Source organism: Triticum urartu, chromosome 2 (genome assembly GCF_003073215.2).
Source record: "Triticum urartu cultivar G1812 chromosome 2, Tu2.1, whole genome shotgun sequence".
NCBI lineage: Eukaryota > Viridiplantae > Streptophyta > Magnoliopsida > Poales > Poaceae > Triticum > Triticum urartu.
This window is the reverse complement of record NC_053023.1, coordinates 579,481,592-579,486,857: the sequence shown is the minus strand read 5'-3', so window position 1 is coordinate 579,486,857 and position 5,266 is coordinate 579,481,592.

Below are 5,266 nucleotides of genomic sequence, written 5' to 3'. Positions count from 1 at the left end.
ATCTTGGACAGCGCCGACTGGGCCGACCGCCGACTGTTGAGGAGGCGGAGCCGGCGGGCCAGCAGGCGGAGGTGGCAGCCCTTCGCTCTTGGCGATGCGGGTGAGACAGTGGCACTTCCGAGTTGTGTGATTAGACGACTTCGCACCACTGTGGAACTTGCAAGGAGTATCAAGGGTTTGCTCGAAGGAGAAGGCGGGCAGCTAGGTAGGCTTGCCGCCCTTCTGACGCTTGGGGCCAGGCTGACCCTCCGGTTGCTGATCTTCAACTATTGCCACTTGCTGGCTGGTGGAAGCCGGCTGCTGGGCCTTGCGCTTGTTATCGTTCGTCTGCTGGCACCGACTGGAATCACCAGCAGGCGTCTAAGGAGCTGGGGGGAGCACTTTTCCAGATGCATCCACTCGGAGCTCGACTTCATGGAGGATCGGAAGTGGCGTACTTGTCCGATATGATTAGTAGCTCGTCGAGTGTGGTCGGCTCATCGCAGAGCATGCGGTGCTTGAGCAAGGTGCCTTGTTTTCACCCAGCAGTGAAATACTCTAAGGCTTGCACCTTGTGCACCCCTTCGCAGGAGTTGTGCAGTTAGGCCCATCATGTCAAGTAGTCGCGGGTGGACTTGGTCGGGCCTTGGACGCACAGAGAGAGCTGGCGGGGCTTGGGCGGCCGCTTTTAGGTGTTGGTGAAGTTGTGGATGAAGACTTCGGTGAAGTCCAGCCAACTGTTGATGCTGTAGGGTTTGAGGCTATTCAGCCATGTCCAGGCTTTGCCCTGGAGCATGAGCGAAACATACTTCCCGGCAACGCGCTTGTTGTTGTTTGTTATGTTGATGGCGGTGGAGTAGTCGACCAGCCAATCTTCCGGCTTCACGGAGCCGTTGTACTTGGGTGTATCTCGATGGAGCGAGAACCCTTTCGGGAAGGACTCATCGCGAATGCGGTTGCCGAAATAAGGTAGGCTGATTGCATCTTCTTCTTCCACCGCCAGGGATCGAGCCAGTCGGTTGATCCGATGGCCGAGCGTCTGATAACCCACAAGTATAGGGGATCAATTGTAGCCTCTTTCGATAAGTAAGAGTGTCGAACTCAATGAGGAGCTAAAGGTAGAACAAATATTCCCTCAAGTTCTATCGACGACCGATACAACTCTACGCACGCTTAACGTTCGCTTTACCTAGAACAAGTATGAAACTAGAAGTACTTTGTAGATGTTTTTGGATAGGTTTGCAACATAATAAAGAGCATGTAAATAAAAAGTAGGGGCTATTTAGATAAAGACACAACTAAGTTAGTTTTAGTAAAGATCTTTTTGTTACGAGAAAGTTATTTGTCCCTAGGCAATCGATAACTAGACCGGTAATCATTATTGCAATTTTATTTGAGGGAGAAACATAAGCTAACATTCTTAATCTGCTTGGATCATATGCACTTATGATTGGAACTCTAGCAAGCATCCGCAACTACTAAAGATCATTAAGGTAAAAGCCAACCATAGCATTAAAGTATCAAGTCCTATTTATCCCATACGCAAACAACCTACTTACTAGGGTCTGTGCTTCTGTCACTCACGCCACCCACCATAAGCAAATCATGAACATATTGCAAACCCTACAGTGGGAATCCCTCACGCTTGCGCGACACAGAGAGCACCATAGGACAGCACCAATAATAAAACATGCAACTCAAACCAATCAATATCATCAATTAACCCATAGGACAAAACGGATCTACTCAAACATCATAGGATAGCCATACATCATTGGGGAATAATATATAGCATTGAGCACCATGTTTAAGTAGAGATTACAGCGGGTAAAAGAGGGGTTACACTGCTGCATAGAGGGGGGGAAGAGTTGGTGAAGTTGTTGGTGAAGATTGCGGTGATGATGATGGCCCCCAGTGGCACTCCGACGCCACCGGAAGCGAGGGGAGAGAGCCCCCTCCTTCTTCTTCTTCCTTGACCTTCTCCCTAGAAGGGAGTAGGGTTTCCCCTCTGGTTCATGGTCTCCATGGCGTGGGAGGGGCGAGAGCCCCTTCGAGATTGGATCTGTCTCTCTGTCTCTCTCTGTTCCTGCGTTCTCTCTGGCTGCCCTTTCACCGTTTCGTATATATATATATATGGAGATCCGTAACTCCGATTGGACTGAAACCTTCGCCGAGATTTTTTCCTTAAAATTAGCTTTCTTGTGGCAAAAGAATAGCAGCAACCGCCTTACAAGGGGCCCACGAGGGTCAGCGGCGCGCCAAGGGGGTGGGGCGCGCCCCCTTGCCTCGTGGCTCCCTCAGGCACCGTCTCGTGTTGATTTTCTTCCCATATTCTCCAAATATTCCAAAAATATTCTCCGTCCATTTTTATCCTGTTTGGATTCCGTTTGATATGGGTTTACTGCGAAACAAAAAACATGCAACAAACAGGAACTGGCACTAGGCACTGGATCAATGTGTTAGTCCCAAAAATAGTACAAAAAGTTTCCAAAAGTATATGAAAGTTGTAGAATATTGGCATGGAACAATCAAAAATTATAGATACGACGGAGACGTATTAGCATCCCCAAGCTTAATTCCTACTCGTCCTCGAGTGGGTAAATGATAAAAAAAAGATAATTTTTGATGTGGAATGCTACCTAGCATAATCTTGATCACATATCTAATCATGGCATGAATATTAAGATACGAGTGATTTAAAGCAATAGTCTATCATTTGACACTAAGATAATAATATTTCAAGCATACTAATAAAGCAATCATATATTTTCAAAATAACATGGCCAAAGAAAGTTATCCCTACAAAATCATATAGTCTGGCTATGCTTCATCTTCACCACACAAAATATTCAAATCATGCACAACCCCGATGACAAGCCAAGGAATTGTTTCATACTTTTGATGTTCTCAAACCTTTTCAACTTTCATGCAATACATGAGGGTGAGCCATGGATATAGCACTATAGGTGGAATAGAATATGATGGTGGAGGTTGTGTGGAGAAGACAAAAAGGGACAAAGTCTCACATCGACGCGGCTAATCAACGGGCTATGGAGATGCCCATCAATTGATGTCAATGTGAGGAGTAGGGATTGCCATGCAACGGATGCACTAAGAGCTATAAGTGTATGAAAGCTCAAACTGGAAACTAAGTGGGCGTGCATCCAACTTGCTTGCTCATGAAGACCTCGGGCATTTGAGGAAGCCCATCATCGGAATATACAAGCCAAGTTCTATAATGAAAATTCCCACTAGTATATGAAAGTGATAACTCAAGAGACTCTCTATATGAAGAACATGGAGCTATTCTGAAGCACAAGTGTGGTAAAAGGATAGTAACATAGTCCCTTCTCTCTTTTCTCTCATTTTTTTTCTCTCTCTTTTTTCTTTTTTTGGTGGGCTTCTTTGGCCTCTTTTTTTGTGGGATTCTTTGGCCTCTTTTATTTTTTTGTAAAGTCCGGAGACTCATCCCAACTTGTCAGGGAATAATAGCTTCCATCATCCTTTCCTCACATGGGACCTGCTCTAATAATGATGATCATCACACTTTTATTTACTTACAACTCGATACTAGAACAAAGATATGACTCTATATGAATGCCTCCAGAGGTGTACCGGGATGTGCAATGATCTAGCGTAGCAATGAAATCAAAAAACGGACAAGCCATGAAAACATCATGCTAGCTATCTTACGATCATGCAAAGCAATATGACAACGAATGCTCAAGTCATGTATATGATGATGATGGAAGTTGCATGGCAATATATCTCGGAATGGCTATGGAAATGCCATGATAGGTAGGTATGGTGGCTGTTTTGAGGAAGATATAAGGAGGCTTATGTGTGATAGAGCGTATCGTATCACGGGGTTTGGATGCACCGGCTAAGTTTGCACCAACTCTCGAGGTGAGAAAGGGCAATGCACGGTACCGAAGAGGCTAGCAATGATGGAAGGGTGAGAGTGCGTATAATCCATGGACTCAACATTAGTCATAAAGAACTCACATACTTATTGCAAAAATCTATTAGTCATAGAAACAAAGTACTACACGCATGCTCCTAGGGGGATATATTTGTAGGAAAAGACCATCGCTCGTCCCCGGCCGCCACTCATAAGGAAGACAATCAACAAATAAATCATGCTCTGACTTCATCACATAACGGTTCACCATATGTGCATGCTACGGGAATCACAAACTTCAACACAAGTATTTCTACAATCCACAACTACCCACTAGCATGACTCTAATATCACCATGTTTGTATCGCAAAACTATTGCAAGGAATCAAACATATCATATTCAGTGATCTACAAGTTTTATGTAGGATTTTATGACTAACCATGTGAATGACCAGTTCCTGTCATCTCTCTAAATAGATATAAGTGAAGCAAGAGAGTTTAAATCTTTCTACAAAAGATATGCCCACGCTCTAACAAATATAAGTGAAGCAAAAGAGCATTCTAAAAATGGCGGTTTTCTATGTGAAGAGAAACAGGCAATCCAAACTTCAAATGATATAAGCGAAGCACATGAAGCATTCTATAAAGCCATACTCAAAAGATATAAGTGAAGTGCATAGAGAATTCTATAAATCAACCAAGGACTATCTCATATCAGCATGGTGCATAAAATAAAAATGAAAACTAAATGGAAAAGACGCTCCAAGATTGCACATATCGCATGAACGAAACGAATCCAAAAACATACCGATACTTGTTGAAGAAAGATGGGATGCCTTCCGGGGCATCCTCAAGCTTAGACGCTTGAGTATCCTTGAATATTTACTTGGGGTGCCTCGGGAATCCCCAAGCTTGAGCTCTTGCCTCTCTTCCTTCTTCTCACATCGAGACCTTCTCGATCATCGAACACTTCATCCACACAAAACTTCAACAGAAAACTCGGTAAGATCTGTTAGTATAATAAAACAAATCACTACTCTAAGTACTGTTGCAAACCAATTCATATTTTGTCTTTGCATTGTAGCTATTGTAATATAACTTTACCATGGCTTAATCCACGGATATAAATCGATAGTTTCATCAAAACAAGCAAACTATGCATCAAAAACAGAATCTGGCTAAAACAGAACAGTCTGTAATAATATGAACATTCACCATACCTATGGTACTCCAAAAATTCTACAAAAATTAGGAAAAATAATAAATTTGTATAGAAAGACAGTGCAAAATGTTTCAGAACCGTTTGATGTTCCAGTAAAAAATGTAAAATCGCGCACTATAGCCAAAGTTTCTGTCCTGCACTGTACAAACCAACAAGCAATCTAA